Here is a 25,646-nt window from a genome sequence, read left to right as displayed (position 1 = left end):
CTGTCACTAGAGGTCCCTGCAAAGGCTGAGATACATTTATACATTTATTTGGGAGAGGCTGGTGCATTGGGTAGGTATGCATCGTTTCAGTGTCTGGAGCATGTGTTCCATTACTGCAGCAGAGGGTGAAGGGTCCCTATGTCCATCAAGGATGACCCTTGATCCTATCCAACCAACTGTTTACCCTCATCACTCAGGATAGGAAGTTATGACCTGACCCTCACTTTTTTCTAGACTAGAGGGATCAAAAAAGGGGAGTGCATACAGGAGTGCCACTGTCCCCAGATTGCTGGCAGGTTAAAGTTGGGTTAGGAGTAGTGTGTTAGGGGCATTCCAAAGAGATCTGAGTGTCGAGGGGGTTCAGGAGGCCCACCTGATCAAGTATCAGACATGTGAATGGGGAAGACTGAGGATCTAGGGTTTGCTGGGAACTTGGGGAAAATCCCAAATGGGAAGTTTTCCATCAGCTACTGCCTGTGGTCTATTTGGTTCTGCACAGTTCCCAGGTATTACTGGGTAGCCACTCATGAATAACCCCACCTGAATAGGTACAGAAGTTTTTACTAGTGCTTCTCTTCCTCTTCTTAAGAAATACTGAATGAAATGATAGACATAAAATACAACCAGAAAAAGGTACAAACCACACCTGTGCAGTGTGAACTTTTACACAGTGAATCACTCATGAAACCACAGTAAGAATGAAGAAACAGAGCATGACCAGCACTTCAGGAACCCCCCACCCATGGCCTCTCCCACCCCAACAAAGTAACCACTATTCTCATTCTATCATCATAGATTAGTCTTGTCTGCTTTTGAACTTGTTATAGACGGAATCATATAGTTTGTTTACTCTGGTGTCTGGCCCCTTTGGTTCATAATCACATTCATCTGTGTTGTCACATGTAGCAGTATTTGGCTTACTTCATTGATGTCCTGTGACACATCGTATGACTACCTCACAATTTATCAGTTCTGCTGATTCCAACTTGGAGCTGCTATGAAGCATGTTGCCCTGATCATCCTTATGCATACATTTTGATGAACATATATTTACGTTCCTGTTGCTATATGTTAATAGTGTGAATCATGGGGCAGGCATGTAGAACCTGCCAGTTTTCTAAAGTGACTGTAACAATATATACTCCTCCAAATGGTATATGAGAGTCTCAGATGCTCCACATGCTGGCCATCTCTTGATCCTGGTAGTGTCTCTTCTGTTTTGTTTAAAACTTTAGCCATTCTAACCCCAGTGGTTCTCACCCCAGTCCTAGGTCTCTAGATGACTGGCTATTTGTATGTGTAAAATCAGTGAGCTAGTATAGCTGCAGTTACTCTTGTCAGAGGAGAGCTCTAGACATCTTGGTCAAGTATTTCAAATGAAGTTGCCTAAGCAGAACTGAGGAAATGTTCTCATCTCGCAGAGCTCTTAACCCTGACTCATTTTTTAGTGTGCAGTATAAATTAGGGTTGTAAACCAGAAGCCTCAATCAGATGGCTTGGAGGCCTTTTGTAAAAAGAACTATGCTCTGGTATTGCACTAAAGTCACTGCGCCAGAATCTCTACTTGTGCTTTTAAAATTCTAATGTTTGAATTCAATGTATTGTCATTATTGAATTTGGAAATAATATCATACCTATTTCTTTGGGAAATTGGGTCTTTATAAGAATTTGGGGGGTAAAACACCTGTTAAAAAGAGGAGTAGTACTCAAGCATTGGGAGAGCCTCCGGTGAGGAAGGGGAGCACTGATGTAGGCGGGGAAATTGAGTCCCCGAAGGGTGGTGGTTGAATAAGCTGTAGCTGTGTGATTTGGGGGGTCTGATAGGGCTTACTACTTCTCTTCATAGGATAGTAACCTATCTCTCCTTCCCCCATCCCAGTAGTGCAGTGAGTAGCCAAAGGGAGGAGAGGGAGCCTCTTGGAGTTGTAACCCAGGGGAGGAAATTTGTTTCCTGCAAAACCTCCTGATGTCTTTACTATTTTGGTCTTTGAGTATGACACTTCTGCCAAGGCAGCGTGTCTTAAATGCTTCTTTAGCTGTGAAAGGAAGAATTATCCTGTGAGTGTCATTGTATGGTTAGGCCATTCAAGATGGCTGTTCTCTTGCTCTCTGTACATGCCCTCCTTGACCAGGCCCTGCTTCACTCACATGGCTGTCCAATTCTCTTAATTATAAGGCTTAATTAGCCCCTGGTAAGCAATGAGCCCACCTGACATAATTCCCCCTATAAATGGTAGCCTCCTTCTCCCCTGAGTAGCAAAGACTGCTGGTATGTCCTGCCTGCTGTCTGCCTCACATGGTGGGGTGTTGCTCCAGGACCCTGTGTGTTAGATCCCCTGTCCAATAAGCCATTGATATCCCCATCACTGTCTCTGGGCTCTTTCTTTGGTCTCAAGGCTGGGCAACTACAAGGCTTATAGGTCTGTAGGGTGCAGCCCAACAGTCATATTTGGGTTGGAATCAGCTATTCCAAGTTCCCTCTAATCTTTTGTCATCCCAACATCCTTGGGATTGAAACCAGAAAGAGGGACTTCCCTGGTGGCACAGTTGTTAAGAATCCGCCTGCCAATGCAGGGGACACGGGTTCGATCCCTGGTCTGGGAAGATCCCACGTGCCGCGGAGCAACTAAGCCCGTGTGCCTCAACTACTGAGCCTGCGCTCTAGGGCCCGTGAGCCACAACTACTGAAGCCCGCTCACCTAGAGCCCCAGCTCTGCAACAAGAGAAGCCACCACAATGAGAAGCCCGCGTACCGCAATGAAGAGTAACTCCCACTCGCTGCAACTAGAGAAAGCCCACACACAGAAATGAAGACCCAACACAGCCAAAAATAAATAAATAAATACATAAATAAATAAATAAGTTTATTTTAAAAAAAGAAGAAACCAGAGAGAACGTTTTAGATTCACTAAGGAAGAAACCAAATGGCCGCTTTGGAGGAGATGGTGCGTTATTTCACATTTGCATCTTCTAACCAGAAGGTGCAGCTCAGGACGCTCACACTCACATGGTTCCCCTTCCATTCTAAATAGTTGAATCTCAGTTGTGAAAGTGCTTGCTTCTGGGTGAAGAATTTTTCCCTTTACATTTTCCAGTTACGCAGTTACCATTTGTGTAGTAAAGAATTTAACCTCACCCAGACCTTTGCCTTGGGCTTCTGGAAGATAATCTCTAAACCTTTGGAAAGTCTTTGTTTGTCTTGAAGGCCTTGGGTCACACTAGATAATCTAAAAGTGTGATACAAGTTGGGGGCTAGCCTCACCTTAGAGTCTAACAATGGGATTTAGAGTGTGTACTTTGGGTCATACAATATTAGCTTGACTTCCAGAGGGGCTAGAAACTTAGATCAGGTGCTTGGGCAGTCAACTATGCCTATGTGATGGAGTCCCAATAATAACTCTGGATACTGAGGCTCAGGTGACCTTCTCTGACTGGTAATACTCCAAGAATATTGTCACTCATAATTGCTGGAAAAAGTAGTGCTGTCCATGACTCCACTGGAAGATGACAATTGGTAGCTTTGTGCTTGGAACTTTCCTGGACTTTGCTCCATGTGTCTTTTCCTCTGGCTGATGTAATCTGTACCCTTACATTGTAATAAACCGTAACCGCAGGTATAAATCTTTCAGTGAATTTATGAGTCTTTGTGGCAAATTGTTGAATCCCAATGTGGTCTTGGGGACCCCTGAGCTTGTAATTGGTGTCGGAAGTGAAGGTGCTTTTGTAGACTCTAACTTTGTATCATTATGATTTTGGTCAAAGGAAGTCTCGTGTTTATTTAGGGGCCCATCTGCTTCTGCTGGAGTCACCTCATAGTCATTTAATTAAAATGTTTTCCAAATTGTGGAGAAAGGTGAGCCCTCCTTGATCTCTGATGCATTATGGGATATGTCCAAAGGTTATATTCTATCCAGTTCAGTTAAATAAATCACTTACTAGTTTGAAGATCCTTTTCTACCAGATAAATTAGTAGAGTTCCTGGCTTCAAAAAACTTTTCAGTTTGTCCCAAGATAGAAGGTGAAAACTGCCATGAGATTAACAAATTCTAACTAGTCTGCAGAGTTCAATGAAGAGAGATTACATCACATTAGAAGGTTCAGCACTACGGACATTGTATTTAAGTATAGTATATGCATTGTAAGTATAGGAATTACAAAGATTCTTGTATATTAGAGATTATATGCATTAATCATAAAATGTGAAACCAGAAGAAAATCATAAAATCGAAAAAAAAAGTATTTTTCAAAATACAGTTCTTAGACATGACTCAGGTTTTCCCTAAAGCATTTGTGGAGGGGTGGAGGCCCCCAGTGGAAGTCCAATTGGGAAGTGCTTGTTATGTTATTCCTCTTGGCTTCATTAGGAGTCCTCTGATACTTTTATAATCTATTTTACATGCAACTTTACTTTTATAAAAAAATTTACTGTTAAAACACACATATATATCCAGATACATAGATCTAGCAATCCCTTTCTTACAGACTTTGTAAGGAACATGGAACCAGCGAAAAGCTTTGAAAGAAGAATGACATTTTCAAGGCTGTACAAGAAGGTCTATTGGTGATGAACACAATCAGTTATAAAGGGAAAGAGGTGGCAGCATATTTGACATCACCGAAGACTGAGTTAGGACAGTGAATGGAGAGGCAGGGGTAGATGTCTTTCACATCTTGGAAGCAAGATGGACTTGTTGGACGTGGGCAGCTTGAAAACAGAAAGCAGAGCCAAAGATGACTTTGAATAGAGCTATCTAAGAACCTCAGACCTTGAGAGGGCAAGAGGCTGCTCTCCATGAGAAATGACAAGGTTAGTTTTATACGTGACAAGGGTAAGATGCCAAGAGCACCAATAGGCAACTGAAAATGTAGGATCAGAAGTTATCTACTCAGGTATACTCCAGAATCCATTAGGAAGACCAATGTCATTAAAGAAATGAGAAATTCCACCCATGAGATGGATCCTTTAAATTACCTCAATAAATGCTTGAAAGATGTGTTTTAAATGCATTTGAGTTGTAGTACCCATGAAAGATGACTTACACAGATACAGTTTAAAATCTCATGTTTTAATAGGAATAATAACACTTTTGGCTTCTTCTTACCTAGGAGAAATGAATCTTCATAAAATACTGTTCTGATCATGCCAATTCCCTGATCTAAATGTTTAGTAGCTATCTGTTTTCAGATCTGCCAAAATTAGAGAAGCTTCCTTTCCTGGGTGAGGTTTTATTTCAATTCTTTGAACTGCAGTGGGTGTAAATCACAGGAAACTAAGGGAAAAACTTGTCCAAATGGTTCCAGATTCCCCTACTTTGTATCAGAAGGAATATGAAACAATGTCAAGATGCTACCTACTCTGCTTCCAGCTTTCCAGTGGAGGTATACATCTTTAATTGGAATGGTCCTAAGCCCGCCCCATCTTTCCCACTCTTCCCCCCTCCCAGCCAAAAATACTTATTTCCTTATTGGGGACAAGGGGCTAATAGAGGTGTACTAATAGAGGTGGTTCCCCACAGCTTGTGTGAGAATATTGGAAAACTACACCAGAAAGTGTCGTTAGTTTCTCTGAGGCAAATGAAAAAAAAAAAAAAATTACTGCAGCCTGTACCCAAGGTAAAAACCTATTACCCCTCGCCTTTTGTTTGGAGTGGGGGATCCAAAATCTACAAAACACAGACCAAAAGAAGGTGTTATTCATCCTCTATTGGCGTAACTATGCTAGTATTGCATGGGAAAGGAATGGTGAGCTAGGATTTAAACACAGTGTGTTCTAATCCGTTCTCACAAAGTTCTCTGTTAACTTTAAGAAACTCTAGACTCCCTATTTTGTTGTGAGAGACAAATAATATGTTAAAATCTTAACCAATGTGTTCCGTCATCACAACCCCTTTTAGTGCACTTGCAGTTCTGGAGCCCTCTCATGGCTTTAGAGCAAGGATGTCTGAGAAAGGAACAAAGGTATCAGTGCTCAGCTTCAGTGCATCAAAACGGGTTCCTTAAATGTGCTATAAATACAACAGATATGGAGACGGGATTTTTGATTAAAAGAGCCAGACTTCTGAGTATGAAAAGCTACACTGTGATCTCAGAACATAAAGTATTATTAACACACATCTGGGAAGTGTTGGTGAATTGACAATCGGCCTTAATCAGTTCTAGATACAAATGGAAGGACACATTTAAGATAAAGAGGCATTGCAAGGAAGTCCAAAAAGAGGAGTCATAGGAGGGCTAGAACACCTGGATTCATTTCTGGGAGTTAGTTCTGTATGAAGGAGAGCTCTAGGGCTCACAGTGGCAGAAGTTCATGGACTTCCTTCTCATGTCCTCTTGTTAGTATAGAGGCTGCATGAACAGTTAAAAAAAGAAGGAAGTCACATTATTGATCAACAATGCTCATCAAGAACTATCACATAATATCATATCTTGTTAGAAGGAAAAACCTCATGTCATAGTAGGCATACGGCAACTTGGAATAAAGCCTAGATTACCAAGCTCCCTTGGGAGCTGGGTGTCAGCCAGGTAACTAAGTTGTGGTCAGTGAAATTAAGTGGCAGGTGTGAATGCATTTCTGGGAGGAGTCCTTTAAGGAAGAAGATAATTCCACTTCTTCCTTCTTACTATATTTTATGCGGAGACCACGTTGGTTAAGTATGGTGGGGTAATGAGAAGGCATCCTGTCCCCAGTGCTCAGCCCTGGACTGCCAACATTTACGTGAGAGGAAAAGAAATTTCTACTTGTTTAAGCTACTGTTATTTTGGATTTTCTGTTGGAGTTAAGCTTAATGAATAAAATTAGGTCTACTACATGATAAACTCAGGTTTTTTAAGCTCTAGCTTTTAGCCCTGTAATAAAGCACCATTTAAAAGAAAATTCCCATCCAATACTGCTAAGAAGTATTGGTAAGAGTTTGGTTAATTCCTGAAACAGTAGACAAAAAAATGCTTATGTAAAGGATGTATGAATGAAACAATGGAGCCAACTGACAATTTACTTATTTATTTATTTAAGTAAATAAATTTACTTATTTATTTGAAGCCGAGTTTAGAGATGAATTGCCTAAAAAGGACATTTTAAATCCAAATTCACTGATGGTACCATTCATCACCTTTCCAGGTCACTGGGCTAGTCATTTCTCCACTTTGTACCTGCAATTCTAGGAACTTTCATAACAAAAGACGACAATAGACTGATGAGACCAGAGCAGACTGGGATTATGTCTTAACTCTCCTACCACGAAGTCCTTGTCCAATCACTTATCCTCTTCAAAACTGCTTCCTCCTCTGGAAAAAAATCATTGGGTTAAAAGTTTAAAAGTTGTCTAAGGTAGTGCTTCTCAAATTTTAATGTGCATTTGAATCACCTGTGAATCTTATGAAAATATAGAGTCTGATGTAGAAAACTTTCACAATGAGGCCTGAAATTCTGCATTTCTAACAAACTCCCAGGAGTTGTTTGATACTGCTGGTCCACAGAACAAACTTTGAGTAGCAGGGTTCCAAGAAGGCACAATTGCCCAGCTGTGTGACTGAGATCTTTTAGACTATCTCCGTGAATGTTTTGCCTTGAGCTGCCTGATTTTTAGCACATTCCTCTCTCTTGGGACACCAAGATTGTCAATAAAGAGACAACTGCAATCAGAGAACCTGGGCCTTTCAGTGGTCAAGAGAGGGCCCTGCCTTTTCATTTTTGTGACTGCTAGTCTATTTTAATATGAAGAAATGCCAAAGAAGGGTTATTAAAAACCAAAACAAAACTGTGGTAAGCTTTAACATTCACCACATTGAAACTTTTGTCACTTAAAAAATAGTACAAAATCTTGTTCTACTTTCAAGATGATCAAAAGATTAACATTTCATTGTACACTCTAGGTGGTATGATTGAACATTAATGTAAAGAAAAATAAATCTCTTTTCAACTCTAAACATGTCTATGTTGAAATAACTTCAATGGAAAATAAGTCATTTTTGAATCTGAGGCCAACACCACATGCCTCTTCCTTTTCTACCCTGACAGGCTCTGCTCACTCAAACTTTGAGACTTCATAAGTAGCCCCATCTCTCATCTTATACCTCTGTCATTTAGGGATATTTTTGATGACAAATAATAGAGCCAGTAGCCTCAATGCCTTCATTAAGGAGGAAATTTCTAGAGGTCCTTACTCTCCCATTCTAGAAGTTCCATCCTCTGACAATGTGATCTTGGAGGGAAGGCCCTTCCCACCACAAGTATTAGTGGACATACAACTAAGTTATGGCAAGTAGCACAGAAAGAAGTTTTCTGGAAGGTCCTGAAAAAGTTTCCCTCCCTAGAAAAAGATATAAGGAAAAAAGAAGTTTCCCCCTGTGTCACATTCTACTTTCTGATTTTTTAATGAAGTTATGTATGGATACAATGCTTAGTTCAAGAGGGTTTGTAACAGTTCTGAGATCAACACAGACCCTACTCAGTTTTCTGATCTCCCTTAGCCCCAGATCCAACAGTAGAAATTACCCAACTCTACTGGGAGTTTTTGTGGTATCATTCAGAGGTGTCAATAAGTAGGCCTTATTTAATGGAAAGATGACTTGACAGAGCTAGGAAAGTTCCCTTCTTATAAATGCTGTCAAGGGTCTCTTCCAGAGAGGTGCGGAGAAACTACCAAAAATCAGATCTTCCCTTGTGTACTCGGAGATGATCCTTAGAGATCACTATGAGACAGTGTTGTATAGTATGAGAAACAAGAAGAACTAGAGCCAATTCTTGTTCTACCAAGACTGAATTCCATACTTTAAATAAATCAATTTTTCTGATATTTATTTTTTCTTGAAAGTTTAGAAGCTTAGAATAGACACTCTGTATGTTGCTTTTAACTCCAAGAGTCAATTATCTCATCCTAGTCTGCTTGATTGTCTGTCATCCTTTAAAGCATCAAGTAAAATGTAAGATACAATTTTAAGATACAGTTACCCAGAATTATTGAAATATTTGCTTATTCTTCATTAATCCATTCAATCATTCAATCATTTTTTTAATTGAGGTATAATTGGTGTAACATTCTACTAGTTGTAGGTGTAAAACACAATGATTTGGTAGATGTATATATGGCAAAGTAGTTACTGCAATAATTCTGTGAAAAATACTGTAAGAATTTTGATAGAGATTGCATTGAATCTGTAGATTGCTTTGGGTGGTATGGATATTTTAACAATATTCTTCCAATCCATGAGCATGGATTATCTTTCATCAATGTCTTAAAATTTTCAGTGTACAAGTGCATGTATGTGCAAATAGTGACAATTTTACTTCCTTTCCGATTTGGGTGCCTTTTATTTCTTGCCTACGTGCTCTGGCTAGGTCTTCCTGTACTATATTGAATAAAAGTGGTGAGAACGGGCATCCTTGTCTTGTTCCTGAACTTAAAAAGCTTTCAGTTTTTCATCATTGAGTATTATGTTAGCTATGAGCTTGTCATATATGCCTTTATTATGTTGAGGTATGTTTCTTCTATACACACTTTGAGACTTTTTATTGTGAATGGATGTTAAATTTTGTCTGTTTTTTCTGCAGCTATTGAGATGATCATGTTATTTTTATGCTCTTTTTTAATGTGATTTATCCCATTGATTTGAAGATACTGAACCATTTTGCAACCCTGGAATAAACCTCACTTGATCATGGTGTATGACCCTCTTAATGTATTGTTGAAATTCAGTTTGCTAGTATTTTGTTTAGGATTTTTATATCTATATTCATCAGAGATATTGGCATATAATTTTCTTGTACTGTCTTTGTCTGGTTTTGGTATCAAGGAAATGCTGGCCTCATAAAATGAGTTAGAGCGTTTTTCCCTTTCCTGTATTTTTTGGGGAGAGTTTGAGAATGATTAATGTGAATTCTATTAGACATTTAAAGAATTAGTCACTGGAGTCACCTGGTCCTGGAATTTTGTTTGTTTGGGTGGTTTTTGATTACTGATTCAATCTTCTTATCAGGAATTGGTCAATTCAGATGTTCTATTTCTTTATGATTTACTCTTGGTAGGTCATATGTTTCTAGGAATTTATCCATTTCTTCTAGCTTGTCCAACTCACTGGCATATAATTGGTCACAGTATTCTCTTGTGACCCTTTGTATTTCTGTGGTATCAGTTGTAATGTCTCTTCTTTCTTGTCTAATTTTAAGTCCTCCTTTTTTTTTTTTTCCTTGTGACTCTAGCTAGAGACTTGTCAATTTTATCTCTTTAAAAAAACAGCTCTTAGTTTTATTGATCTCTTCTATTGTCTTTTTAGTCTCTATTTCAGTTATTTCTGCTTTGCTCTTTATTTCCTTTCTTCTAATAAATTTGGGCTTAGTTTGTTCTTTTCTCATCCCTTGAAGTGAAAAATTAGATTGCTTATTTGTTATCTTTTTTGTTTCTTAATGTAGACATGTATCACTATGAACTTCCCTCTTAGAACTGCTTTTGCTGCATCCCACAAGTTTTAGTATCTTTTTTTTTTTTAATTTATTTATTTATTTTTGACTGTGTTGGGTCTTCGTTCTGTGCTAGGGCTTTCTCCAGTTGTGGTGAGCGGGGGCCACTCTTCATTGCGGTGCACGGGCCTCTCACTATCGTGGCCTCTCCTGTTGTGGAGCACAGGCTCCAGACGCGCAGGCTCAGTAGTTGTGGCTCACAGGCCTAGTTGCTCCGTGGCATGTGGGATCTTCCCAGACCAGGGCTCGAACCCGTGTCCCCTGCATTGGCAGGCAGATTCTCAACCGCTGTGCCACCAGGAAAGCCCCAAGTTTTAGTATCTTATATTTCCATTTTCATTTGTCTCAAGGTACTCATTCATTTTTTAATCTGTGTGAGCCCTAAAAAAAGGTGGTTACTTTTTAGATTTTTGTTGTGATTCTTTAATTACTTAGTGCTATTCCATATAGATAGTCTTGTGCTTGGCTTTCAGAGTAACTAAACATTGTTTTGCCCCAATATTTTATATGAAATGTCTGATAATGATAGAATTATTTTTAAGTATATGGTATGGAATAGAGTCAGGAAAATTACTTGAGAAATGCAGTGGAAATGTAGGGAAATACTGGATGAGGCATGACAGTGAAAGAGAAGATTAACTTTCTTGTCATTGGTCTGAGCAATGCTATTTTAGGGATATGACACCAAAACTATAGGCAACAAAAGCAAAAAGTAGACAAGTGGGATTACATTAAACTAAAAATCTTCTGCACAGCAAAGAAAACCATCAATAGAGTGGAAACATAACCTATGGAATGGGAGAAAATATTTGCAAATCATATATCTGGTAAGCAGTTAATATCCAAAATACATGAGGAACTCATGCAACTCAACAGCAAAAAAACCAAATAATTCAATTTAAAAAATGGGTAAAGGAGCTAATAGACATTTCTCAAAAGAAGACATGCAAATAGCTCACAGGTATATTAAAAGGTGCTGAACTTCAATAATCAGGGAAATACAAATCAAAACCAAAATGAGATATCACCTTACACTTGTTAGAATACTATTATCAGAATAGTATACTATGTAGAATACTATATACACACACACACACAGTGGAATACTATTCAGTCTTAAAAAGAAGGAAATCTGGTCTTTTTGATGATATGGATGAACTTGGAAGACATTATTCTAAGTGGAATAAGTCAGACACAGAAAGACAAATTTAGTATGATCTCACTTATATGTGGAACCTAAAATAGTCAAACTCACAGACGTAGAGAGTAGAATGGTGGATGCCAGGAGCTGAGGGGAGGAGGAAATTAGGATACAAAAGGTACAAAGTTTTAGTTATGCAAAATGAATAAGTTCTGTAGATCTGAAGGAAAACACTGTGACTATAGTTAACAATATTGTATTTTATACTTGAAATTTGCTAAGAGGGTGCATCTTAAGTGATCTCACCACACTCAGGAAAAGATGATGACTATTGTAGCTGATGGATATGTAAATCAGCTTGATTGTGGTGATTACACAATGGATACATATATCCAACTATCAAGTTGTACACCTTAAATATATTTAATTTTTAGTTGTCGACTATATCTCAATAAAGCTAAAAGAGAAAATGGTAGCTATAGATATTTTTGAATATCATTGCTCTGTACACCAGAAATAATCAATCATGTTAAAAAAGTAAGCATTTGTAGTATTCACTATTTTCATAAACATCGCTGCTAATGTTACGATGTGTGTGTGAGACAGAGAGATGGGAAGGGAGGGGATTTCGAGTAGGCTTGTGAGCAGGTAACAGCCATTTCTGAGCTCTCTACCTGTTAAGCAATTCTTCCATTGAGAGATAATGTTGACTTTTGGAGGAGTCTAAGATGTTGCCTCTTACGTATGACTTCCTCCGTAAGGAGAAATAGGATAAAAATTTTCATTCTAATAATGAGTTTTTAGCTATCTATTCTAGGACACATTCAGCAGTTCTTCAAATTAGCTGTCATAGTAAAAATATTTTACTTTGGGGACAATTAGCACCATCAAGTCAAAACAGATTTCTCCTCACAACTTCCTCATGTGGATGTTGAGCGATCACAGAACAAGAGCATGAAGAATATTTCATAGAGCAATGTTCTGGAGCCTGACAGGATGAGGCCCTGCTCTTTCCAGCCTTGATGATGGGTAGCCAGAGGCTGTGGGGGCCCTTTAAGAGCTACTTTGGTTGACAGATGTTGTTTATTGGAGTTCTGGATGCAGTGCTGGAGGAGGTGGCATCGTTTATGTTGTAACATGTTGCGTGGGAGCTGAAAGACGGATTGTGTGTGGACATCGTTTGGTTGGGAGCTATTCTTAGGTCTTTGGATAGCCACAGGATTTAGGGCCTGCACCCTTGGCAAAATGAATAATACTCTTGCAATTTAATAAGATCAGAGGCTCTCTGTATACACCATGTTTTCTCATCTCTTATTAATGTAGAAGGTGTATGCCAAGCTTTTGACAGGGAAAAGCTAGGGAGAAATCAACAACAAACTAATAATTCCCCCGTGTCTGTCAAGGCTGTTTAATGTTGTTTACTTAAATTTAATTTCCTGAAGTCAGTGGTTTTAATTTAATTCTTGGAAATATCCCCGAGGACCCAGAGAGCACCATATTGGATGGGATATTTCATAAATTTGGGGTCGCCTATGAGAATGGCTTTTTTGTGCAGCCTTATGTTTCTAATATTTCAATCTCAGTATGAATAAGAAAGTTCAGCTCCTCCACAAAAATGAAAAGTTCCAGCGCTGCCTGTTTGTTGTTAAATGTGAGAAGGTAAAATCGTGAAAGACCCATTTTCGAATAACTAGCTGCATATTTAAATTTTCGTTGTCCCTTAATTTAAAACCCAAAGACTATTCGAAGCACACTGTCCAACCATTAGGGAGGAATTATTTATATCTTGATGTAATTTTTTATGGCATTTTGAACTTAGTCATTTTAACAGTACCTTTAAATATTTATTGGCTCAGAGGCACTATTTTCTTTAACTTCCTCTCAGAGTATCTGGAAAACCCAACAAGCCATTATTTATGACCTTCATTTGAATATGATCTCCTTTAAGATTCTGGTACCTTAAACCTAGAATTTAGCTGTGTTGCATGGGCATGGTAAAATAGATAACTGGGCAACATATTGAGGTATTTAAAAGAGAAAGTGACTGCTTAATGAGTGTCCTATAAGATGTTTAGATTTCATGAATCACTGGAGGCTTGATCTTCTCCTCACCCTTTTAGTGTCCTCAAAACCTCTCTTCCAGTTCTAGTTAAATATGCTCAAACATAAATATGATCAAGCACAAAGATATATCTTTATGCCTTCTTTGAATCTTACTGAAAAACAAGAAGGATAAAAAATAAAAACAATTGCAACCCTGAAGGACAAAGAGATGAAGAACGACAAAAGCATCAAAGTGTCAGAAGGAGAGTGATCTATGGACAGGGGGTAAATGACTAAGCAGTCTTGGCAGAATATAAGACAGCAATGGGGGAAACTGAGCAGAGTTTGATTTGTATTGGAAACCCTAAAAGATACAGCAATTAGCACCATCAGGTACCCCCGAAAGTGAGATCGAAAATAGGATTGGCTGAAAGTCTGAAGAAGCAGTTTAGATCCCACATCATTACTCTTTCCATCTGGAAGACTTCCCTCCTCAACCCCAGGTACAAGGGTGGAGGATTATCCTCAGGAGAGTGGATACCTAGACTCTGCTGGGAACTCATCACATAAAGGGTAGGGGTAGCAAGTTGATAACTACCAGATAATGTAGAAGTATTGTTAGGAACCTTGAAATTCCCAAATCCCTTCCCTCACAAGGCTCCCTCACTGCAGCTAGGTTAATTGCCTTCATGCAGAGGTTGAAATGTTCTTGGATCTGATTAATACAAGAGAAAATAATCTAATTATTTAGTTTCTGAGTGACCCACTCTTTCATATGAAAGGGTAGCCAAGAGTCATCAGTCATGTTTCTAGCAAAGCCAACATCACATGGCAGATGGCAGACACACACAAAAGCAAGCACATAGAGAAACACAATTTTATTAGCATTCTCGAAGAGCTGGAAGATACATCATACATGACCCCAAATAAGATTCCATTAAAACAATTCTTTCAGAGGGTAAAAAGGTTTTGAAAATTAAAAGTACCAGGAAAAAAGAAAAAAGATAAAGTTGAGAATCTCTTAGGAAGCAGGGCATTAACAATGACACTAACAAAGGTCCTTAGAATGAGAGAAATGGTGGGAAAAGTAGGATCATTCAAACGGGCCCACCATCTGGCTAATGCAACTCAGACAGGGAGAAGAGGGAAACTGATGGGAGCAAATTATCAGAAATAATTAAATTTTCCAGGACTAAGGAACATGAGTTTCCATATTTAAAGAGCTCACCAAGTACCCAGAAAAATTATATGAAAACAGATAACAAGGCACATCATAGTATGATTTCAGTGCTTGCCCTTTATCATATGGATTCTAAAGAAGAAAAGCAGAAGTGGCGATGCCTGGCAGGCCATCATCTTTATTCCCACTTTACAGTGAGCACTTCCTTTGGGCTCCTGAGGTTGGTTTCTTCTTACGTGGTGACAATTATCATTTAAGAACTAATGCATGGTACTTGTAGGAGATATGCATTTCTTTTCATTTGTCCCTGCTTCCCCATAAATAAGTCTTCTCTGTTTTCCAGAATATTCTTCAAAACTCTTAAACATTCCTCCCAAACACTAACAGTATATTTCGTTGGTGCATTTTCTGGTTCTGCCCAGCCTTCAAAAGCTGGGTCCTTCAAGTCACTTCCCCTCCCTGGGAATTGTGTTAATCATCTTATTTATCTATCTTTCAACAGGACAAAAGAGTTGAAACAAACATTCTCTAAGATTCCTCTAGTGCTAGTATGCTCTATTCTGTAATTCTATTCATTTCCCAGATTTAATGGGGTTACATTGCTTAGACAAGAGAAATGAGGATATTTTATGGTTTTGCTAAATGGTCACCTAAGAAGGATGGTAGTAAAGAAGGCAGAGTCGGGGAAAAGAGCTAGAATGTTTCTTGTTCACAAAATTATATATTAATGAAAGCCATCTGTTTTTTGAACATTTACTATGTGCCCAGAAATGTTCATACTATCAGTAATGTTCACAACATCTCTTTAGAGTAGGTGCTATTGTCTTCATTAATCACTTTTTAAAATATCAGAAGAGTCACATTTTGTACATAAGAAACACACACAAATAATCAAATGATACAGAGAATTCTAAGTTTGCAAAGGAGATTAAAGAGTAAACTGAAAAGTCCCAATTACTATCCATCCCCAAACCAACTCGTAAGAGCTACAGTGGTTTCCTAAGTGTCCTTTCCAATACTGAGAGAGTAACTAGCTAGAAGTAGAATTACTGCGATGAGGAACATCCATATTTTGATGTTGATAAATAGGGCCTATTTGTCAGGGCCCAGCAGGAAGGGCAGGTTAAGAATCATGGGATTGGAGAAATATGAAACAGTAACTCATGCTCAATTCACAAATCATTTGGTGTATTGCACACAATTGACAACACAACACAGGTTAGTTAAAGTAGGGAAAGGGGGGTAATGAACCACTCCAAGGAGAAGTTCAGGAAGGAGGCTTCTCAGCAGGAGCTGTGGTCTCTGGTTTGGTCTGGAGTGCTATCTAAAGTAACAGTTTATCCCTCTAAGACACTTGCAGTCCTACAGCTGATGTTTCAAAACAACGAATATGAAAGTTCATGTTGGCCAGTGTGACTCCATTTTGAACTACTTACCATGTCTTAACATAGCTTAAATCTTAAGTTTCACACAAGATGAGTAGGAATCGTAACGAGAAAGAAATCACGTCATAACAAGGCAAGATTATTCGCCTAAAATGTTGTACTAATTTACATTTCTACCAACGTGGGAAAAATATTTTCTGTCAATTCTATCTCTTTCTGTGGTTTATGACTCACAATATAGTCAACACAGAATATCATTAAACCTTTAAAGTCTACAGCAAGTGAATAGAAAAATGGACCTCAGTTTTTAAAATTTTTGATGGTGAACAAGTTTCTTATTCCTTGGCCAATTGCATTTCCTTTTGTGAAATACCTCCTTGTATACTTGTTTTGTTTTTTTCTTCCTACTGAGTTATTCTTCTTTATTTTCTTGATTTATGAAATCTCTTTATACATTGAAACCTTAGGCCCTTTTCTGTCATATGCCTTAGAAATGTTTCTCAAACTTGTTATATATACTTTTCATTCATTTCTTCCCCAGTAGTTTAAACACATTTCATGGCATCTGTTTAAATGCTAAAAGGTTTTCCCCTTACCAAAACAACAAAAAATTTCAATCAAGCTTTTGTATATTTGTTTTTATGTTTGCATCTCTGATTTATTTGAAAAAACTTTCAGATGTTTCTATATAAGAAATGAGGTTGAGATCCAACTGAAGTTCTAATTCTCCCATTGATAGCTGGACAAGTGTTCGAACATAATTTCTTGAGTCGTTTTCTCTCTGCCTTATTTAAAAATCATCTTTACAATATTATAAGTTCCTCTCTACATTTTGGATAATTTCTGGACTATTCATTACAATTCTGTTCAATTTATCTGGTTTCCTGAGTCAGCACTAAAATTTTTTAAATTATTTTAACTTTAAAAAGGTTTTATTTTTGGATAAAAGAGTCCAACTTTTTTTTTTCTTATCATTTTTCTGGCTTGTATCACATTTACTTTACCAAATGAATATGGTCATTGTGTTTTATGCTTCTGATGTACTATAAATTTAATATTTTTAATTTCTTGTTCATTTGAATCAATATTCATATGTAAAAATGGTAACAGGGGTTTTTGTTTGTTTGTTTGTTTGTTTTTACTGAAAGTGTGGGCAGTTGTATTTATCCAGTTTTGGTATCAATCTTACTCTACCTTTACAAGAAGAATTTGAACCTTTTTCCCATGGTAGGAATAACTAATTCCCATCGTAAAAATGGCAAAACTGAAGCTGCAAGAAGTAACTTGCCCAAGGTTATACATCTGTTAAAGAACAGAGGTATGATTTTTGCCCACTGAATTAGGAAATACTTATAGAGACTGGAGCATTTGCTCCAAAATAAGACACTAGATATTAATAACATCCCTTAAATTTATAAAATTGCCTCATGTATAACTTGTATATAAATGAGTACAATCAATTTATAAGACCACATGATGTTTTTCAAATAATGCTTGTGCCCATTACACTGTTTTTTTCCCCAGTACCCCTTCTGATACAAGGAGGAAACTAAAGGTTACATGGCACCTGGGTTGATAATGACCCAGGTGCATCCTTTCTGTGACTTGAATAGTCTTTCCCTAAGAATTAGCTGTAGTCTTTCCTCACTCAGAAGAATATGACAAGTTTTTCCACAAAGAGAGTCAACATATTTTGGTTGAAACTTCACCCTGTCAGGGAGGCTGCTCTGCTACCATTAGAGCTTTTAAGCAAGGATGAGATAATCACAATAATTATCTTCCATTAGCAAAATGATCTGGCACCAGATTCTTCTTCCAGTTCTCACAGCCTCCCTTCTGGAGAAAAGAGCATCTCAAATGGGCTTCAAGAACACTTGCAGTGGAGAATAATCAGAAGTATAAAAATGAGCTGGAGGTGGGTGAATTAATCAAAGGATCAGGAGGCATGAAAGGCTCCAAATCAGAAAAATCTGCTAATTTAGGCTAATATAATTTAGTTTTTGTCTTTCCAGAAGATTCATTTAGAGCAGTCTTCCAATTAGTATGCTTGCATCACAGCATCAAAAAGGCACAAAACATTTGGATGTATCATTTCAGCATTGATCCATCTAATTAATTTCCCCTTAAGGGTAGTAAATAAGGCTTATGAAATTATACTCATTACTTTAATTCAAGGTTTAATGTAAAGAAAGAATCTCCTTCTATGGGGAATTCAAAAGGAATTCATAACCTTTGGCTAGGTCTTTTCTCTCTTTTACCCAGACATAATTAAACACTGAAATTTAAAGAATTTTTCTATTTAGTGGCTCTTATTTTTTTAAATCACCACTTCTATCAACACCACAACCATAATCAGCATCATCATTATCATCATCATCATCTTCTTTATGATCACCATTTTCTGCTGTGTGAGTAATGCTGTTCTGTGTTCTTCGAAGGAAGTTGCAAAGAAAATTGAAGCCCATGCTTGCCCAGAGAGTGTTTATAACAAAAGGGGAAAGTATATTATCATTCTGATAAAACTGTCAGTACATGCAAATGACACACATCCTAAAATAGGTCATCTACGACACTGACACACTAAAGGAGTGCTAGTGAAAGACAGGGCTACAGATTTATTAGATTCACCAGATTGTCTGTTCCATGAACGCAGAGGCTATGTCTGCTTTGTGTACCGCTATATACCCACCACCAAATGCAATGTCTGGTACTTGGCTGGGGCTCTGTAACTCTTCATTGAAATGAAAGTTGGGGCACAGTTAAATGGAGGGCTAGCTCCATTCATTGAGGTTAATATACTTGTTTCTAGACATTACTGTTCATTGAAGTCACCTAGGATCTTTAAAAAATTCTTATGTCTGGCTCCCACTCTCAGACTTTCAGATTTAATTGGTGTTGGGTGCAACCTTCTCAGCCTAATTTTTTAAAGTTCCTAGGTGATTTTAATATTCAACAACTTTTGGAAATCACTGTTACTATAATTAAAAGTCTGACATTGCACACAAGGCAGTCCTAGCTTATGATCTTATTAAGCAATAAGTCAACTTTGCAAACATTTACTTAGCACCTGTTAGGTATGAGGCATTCTACATGGCTCTAGGGAATATGGAAGACATACAGCATGACTTTTGGAGTTTCCCATTGATCCCATCGAGACAAAAGAAACATGAAAAAAAAGATACATGTTAAATAATATAAGGTGATGATGTAAAAAATATTGCAGAATATGGTAATTGGTATATGATTTACAAGTGAACCAACAAATAATTAAGAAGCTCGTAGGAATAAGAGAGCTTTCCTTTTGAAGTTGTCAGGGAAGGCTCCACAGAGGAAGGGACTTTTAAGCTGGATCTTGAAATGTGTATGAGAATAAAGCACATTCTGGAATAGAGAACAATTCAATGTAAGGGCACCCAAAGTATCCAAGAAGTAATAGTCTCAGGAGTGATAGTTTCAAAACTCTGCTAGGTAGATAATTCAAGGGTGTCATTCTTCATAAGTTGCTATGGTTCATTGGAAGGCTTCCAGAGCAATGCCAGTGTTGTCAACAAATATGGTGGGTGTCTCATAGAATTAAAGTACTTAATTGGAACCTATCACTCAGATCCAGGCTGGAAAGTTTTAGGTGAGTATTAATAAGGCAGTGAAGAAAGGAAACCTTCAACAGAGTGAAAGAAATAGGCTATTTTTAGCAGCGGCAAAGGTGTGAACAAGGAGAGAATGGCTGGGATGAGGTCAGGGGTCATGGAAACAGATTTTCTCGGTGGGAAAGAAATGGGGATAGGGAGACTCCAACTGAGATATCTTAATAACTTAGGCCTTGTCTTGTACCCTGTGCCTTTCCAGATGGCTATTAGCTGTCAGGCAAAATTTAATCCAACGGTCAATAAGGCTTAATTATAGCCTTTGTTAATAACAAGCCCCTTATCACCAGGCTGTCTTTCAGCCCCTGACTGCCCCCAACCTCATCTCTGGACACACCCACAAGTTAGCATTCATTCCAGCCAGATCAAAACACTTGGAGTTTCCTGAACCAACAGACTATTTCCTGCTGCAGCTCCTCTGTACCCAATGATCTTTGCCTCAAGTGTCCTCTCTCCATGTCTCCGGTTCCTATCAGACCTTCAAGACTCAGCCCAAGAAAGAATACCTCCCTGGTTTAAGACCCTCGCTATGCTCCTGAAACACCCACTTACAACCTGTACTGTAATATTTGGTATATTTGTGTTTCCCTTCATTACCTGCTAAGATAGGTTCTATGTTCTCCTTAAGAGCAGAAGAGGCACACTCAGATTTCCTTAGGGTTATAAGAATAACAGAAGACAAAGAAAATACTCCGTGGTTGCGGATGCAGTCCTACTGGAGGACTCGAACGTTGTTTATCATTTAGGTTACAATAACTTTGGATGTTCAGTAGCAGCTCTTGTGAATTAATAATACTTTTCTAGACCATTCTTTTTGTGACTCAGCAGCAGCCCCATCTTTGCTTCTCTTTCTCACCTGCCTTTTTCTTGTCTCTGCTAGAAACTCGATGTCATGGCTTCTGCTTAGTCAAGGCTTCTGTTAGATTGTGACTTCTAATGTCTTGCGGCTTCTGATTACTATCTTCTCTTGACGTGTCTCCCCAATTTCATTTCTATTTTTTGCATACATACCTGTGTCTCTAACATTAAAAGCCCCTTTTATTGAGTTTGCACATTACTCTCCAATACTGAATATCCCTGGCTCTTACCAGACAGTTGCAGAGATCTCTGTTTCCATCAGCTGTAGGCAGGGTGGTGGGTGAGGTCCTGTGGTATTAACCACAATCATTTGTACATAAGAGATCCTTCAGCAGGAGGCTGTGGGTATGACCAAAACCCTAAGACACATCAGAAAGGGGTGTTTTGAGCTAAGTAAGAGCACCGTGTCCCAAATGATGAGAAATATGCCTGGTACATGATGTATGTTAAATATCAGATTAGTGAATGAATGAATGCTGAAGAATAATAGGACTTGGGTGAAGGGGAGGAAGAGGAGAAGGCATTGCTAACTGGTGGGGAGAGGGAGCAAACATAAGCCAAACTAATCATCTAAGGCCATTATTCAGAAGGATTTCAAAGTTACTGATTTTACTAGCCCTGTGCTAGTAGACATCTTTGAAATGATTTTGATTAGTTGATAGAGCATTTTGATAGCTTCTGGACAGAAGACTGTATAATTTTTGTCCTCTCTGATGCCATTAATTTAGAAAACTTTTCTCAATACCTATGTGGCTTACAATGTATATATGCTTTGTTTTAGATAGGCGCTATATCTGAGGATTATAGTGTTAGCAATAATAATGTTAATCTAACCATTTCACTGTCATTACCCAGGTCTTCCAGTTCTTGGCTGAGCAGCCTGAACCCCTTGGTCGTTCGATACAGAGTGTCAATCTGAGGAAAGAAAAGGGCAACTGATTCACAGGAATGGGGGATAGGGGCTGGGGGCTGCAGATGTGAAAAGGCTGTGTGACCCAGTCGTTGCTAATGGGCGGCCTATTGGGGGTTGCTGCGGACTTTGTCTTTTAAAAGAGATTGCTATAATTGGACAGTTGAGGCAATTATCTAAAGCTTGAGGTTAAAAATAACTTCCCGGCATCAAATCTCTAGACATTTCACATTAAAGCAATATTTTTTTGTGTGTGACTGGATACAGCTAATTGATAGGCAAAGGTTGTTGCCTACATGATGATGGATTAACTGGGTTCTGATTGGAAACCTGAGCCACTGTTGTTTTTCTCAGGTATGTAAGCCACAGTTCTTATCTATATCATCCAGGTACCTGGAACCTATGGGTGCGTGGTTAAGGGCTCCTTTCATTTCCCTGAAACCCTGGCCTCTTTGAGGTATCTTGTGGGAGGGTGATGTTGATGGAAGGTCTCCTCAGAAACATCACACCCTGAATTCTCCCTGAGAGGCCTCTGAGGACTGCAAGGAGAGCAGAGGGGACCCTGGTGTTCTTCCATGAGCAAGTGCTCCCAGCATCTTCTAGAAAGAAACTGTGTGTGGTGGGGGAAAAGCAGAGTATTAGGAATTGGGAGAGTCATATTTATCACTGTTTAGCGGTGTGATCTTGAGAAAGTCACCTAATCAATCTGGGCTTTCCCTTGTCCGTAAAAGAAGGGGTCGGGTTTAGATAGTCTGGCAGGGAGACTTCATCTTCAAAGGCTGATATCTAGCCTTAAGTCAACATAACACTTCATTCTTGGATGATACAGACAATATCCCTCTCTCCAGCACACACCTCCACCAAAATCTATTTTTCTACATTCATTTTTATGGGAATTTCACTTTATAGTAGAGTGAGAGTTGTGTTTCGATGGAAAAAGGGAAGAGAAAGGCGTAAGGACTTTGCCCCTCAGACCAGGTGCCTCAAATGGGCTTTGGACTCCTATGGAATGAAGCATTAAAGAAGGAAGCTGATACTATTTGTTGTAGGCTGAATTGCATCCCCAGCCCCTGTCCCCCAATTCATATGTTAATGTTCTAATCCCTAGTATCTCAGAATGTAACTGTATTTGGAGATAAGGCCTTTAAAGGAATAATTAGGTTAAAATGAGGCCATTAGTGTGAGGCCCTAATCCAGTTAAAGTCTGACTGGTGTCCTTATCAGAAGAGGAAGAGATAACAGGGGTATATGTACATGGAGAAAAGACCTGTGAGCACCAGCTGCAAGCCAAGTAGACAAGCCTCAGAAGAAAACAAATCTGTGGACACCTTGATCTTGGACTTGTAGCCTCCAGAACTGCTAGGGGAAAAAAAAAAAAGTCTGTTGTTTAAGCCCCCCAGTCTCTGGCATCTTGTTAAGGCAGCTGGAGCAAACTAATAAATTAGCTCTTGTTCAAGAGCTGCTATGCTCAGCAGATGCTCTTGGCTCAGCAAAGTAGATGCAGAGTGGGGCACAGAGTACAGAAAGGAGAAAACCCTTATTCCTGATGTCCACAGCACTTGGACCCCCAAAGTCTGGGATTTGGGGGCTTCCAGAGGCAACAGTACTTATCTGGACAATGGAATTCTTTTTATTATGGCCAGTGACTGTTACTCATCATCTAAAAGGAGCTTTGCAGGAAGCAGCCGAGATGGACAAGTGAGAGCTACAGATGGAGTGGGAAAATGGGACAGAAGACTAGTAAAGAGGTCCACACCTTGGGGGGACTCTGGAAATATCTGGCAGCCCTTTATGTGGAGTGATGTTCTACTCTTAATAAGTTCTTAAAATAATGGACATTTTGGGTCACACAAATATTACAAAGAATCCATATTGCATCATTTCTTTAATATACTTCTTGAACCTGCAGCCCATTTTTGGAAACGCGTGCATAATCCCTTAGAATGTGTCACCTCTTCTTTGGTTACTAAAGTTTCCCCAAGTTCAAATAAAAAAAAAAAATGCAAATGATTGATTTGCAAGCTATCATATCATATAGCGTAATTGTTCTGCACTTAAACCAAATCTCATATGCTTTAATGATTAGATCTTTTCACCCCCTTTAATTTATAAGCAAAATTGATTCTTCGGATCAATATTCCCGGGGGCACAAGAATCTGGGCTGCTGGTGGAGTCTGAGTGGGCCTGTCTGAATGTTAATTGTGGCTTCTGATGGCTCCTGGAGTAGAGATGTCGCTCTCATTTTCAGAGCCAAACTCTGGCTATATGACAAAATCTATAGCAAAACACAGGAGTCATTTTTCTCCAGATTCCCCAAATTAAGAGCTTAATCCTATTTGTCTCCCTCACTACCTTTTCAAAGGAGCCTTTTTAAAAAAGCTGTTTGTTGACTTAGCGTTTGAAGGCCATAGAGCCTGGTAAATGACCAAGGAAAGGTTTGAAGAGGCTTGTGAGAATGCTGTGCTTAGGACTGTCTCTACTCAGGACCAGTTCTCCCTATTCAGACCTTCATCAGCAAAGCAAACTGGGAAACTGAGACAAATAAGCCAGAGCAGTGGTCCTCAAAATGTGGTTTCCAGACCAGTTGCAGCCGCAGCACCTGAGAACTTGTTAGAAATTTGAGTCCGTGGGATCCATTTCGGATCTACTGACTCTGAATCTTGGAGAAGGGCCAGGCGATCTGAGCTTTAATGAGCCACCCGGGTGATTCTGATTTAGTTTGAGAACAATTGCTCTGGACAACTCAGCTGTGAAAATTATTTTCTTAATTCCTGAGGAAAAAGTTTCCATGGTTCTTTCTTTTTCTAAACCTGACACACACATAAAAGATTCAGATGACCACAGGACAGCTTCTTCTTATAGGATCTCTCCAAGAAACTGACATTCTCACCCACGGATTTGTAACACATGTATATATCACTCCAGTTCTTCCATTTACCTCCTTGCCTTCTAATGTTCAAAACAAAACAAAAGAAAAAACCTTCAGAATACACACCACATAACGTAAGTTCAGCAATTGTCTCTGTTTCCAGGTGTGTGTGTAATACTTACCTCTATTTTTATTTGAACAATGCTTACCAATAGGGTTGAACATACAACATAAAGACTTTTCATATAAATGATAATAGTTATATTAAAGTGCTTGAATTGCTAAGACCGATGTCAAAGAGCATACTGCTTATGTTTCCTTCCAGCAGTTTTATGGTTTCAAGTCTTACATTCAAGTCTTTAATCCATTTTGGGTTGATTTTTGTGTATGGCATAAGATAGAGGTCTCATTCCACTTTTTTACATGTGGCTGCCCAGTTTTCCCAACACCATTTATTGAAGAGACTATCCTTTCTCTATTGTATTGAATATGTTCATTTCTCCTTTGTCATAAATTTCTTGTCTACAGGTGTGCGGGTTTATTTCTGGGCTCTCACTTCTGGATATGTCTCCTCAGACAAGGGAAACAAAAGCAGAAATAAACAAATGGGACTACATCAAACCAAAAAGCTTCTGGACATAAAAGAAAATAAACAAAACAAAAAGCCAACCTACTAAATGGGAGGAGATATTTGCAAATCATATATTCAATAAAGGGCTAATACCCAAAACATATAAAGAACTCATACAACTCAACAACAAAAAAACAAACAACCTGATTGAAAAATGGGCAGAGGATCTGACATTTTTCCAAAGATGACGTGCAGATGGCCAACAGGCACATGAAAATATGTTTAACATCACTAATTATTAGGGGAATGCAAACCAAACCCACAATTAGATCACCTCACACTTGTTAGAACTGCTATTATTGAAAAGGCAAGAAACAACGTGTTGTCAAGGATGTGGAGAAAAGGAAATTCCTCATGCACTGTTGGTGGGAATGTGAATTGGTGCAGCCACTATGGAAAACAGGATGGAGATTAGAAATTGAGAATAGAATTATCGGATAATCCAGCTATTCTACTCTGGTATTTAGCCAAAGAAAACAAAAACATTAATTCAAAAAGATACATGCACCTCTATGTTCATTGCAGCATT

Source organism: Eubalaena glacialis, chromosome 15 (genome assembly GCF_028564815.1).
Source record: "Eubalaena glacialis isolate mEubGla1 chromosome 15, mEubGla1.1.hap2.+ XY, whole genome shotgun sequence".
Classification (NCBI taxonomy): domain Eukaryota; kingdom Metazoa; phylum Chordata; class Mammalia; order Artiodactyla; family Balaenidae; genus Eubalaena; species Eubalaena glacialis.
The sequence above is the reverse complement of the archived record's forward strand: the minus strand, read 5'-3'. Positions refer to the sequence as shown.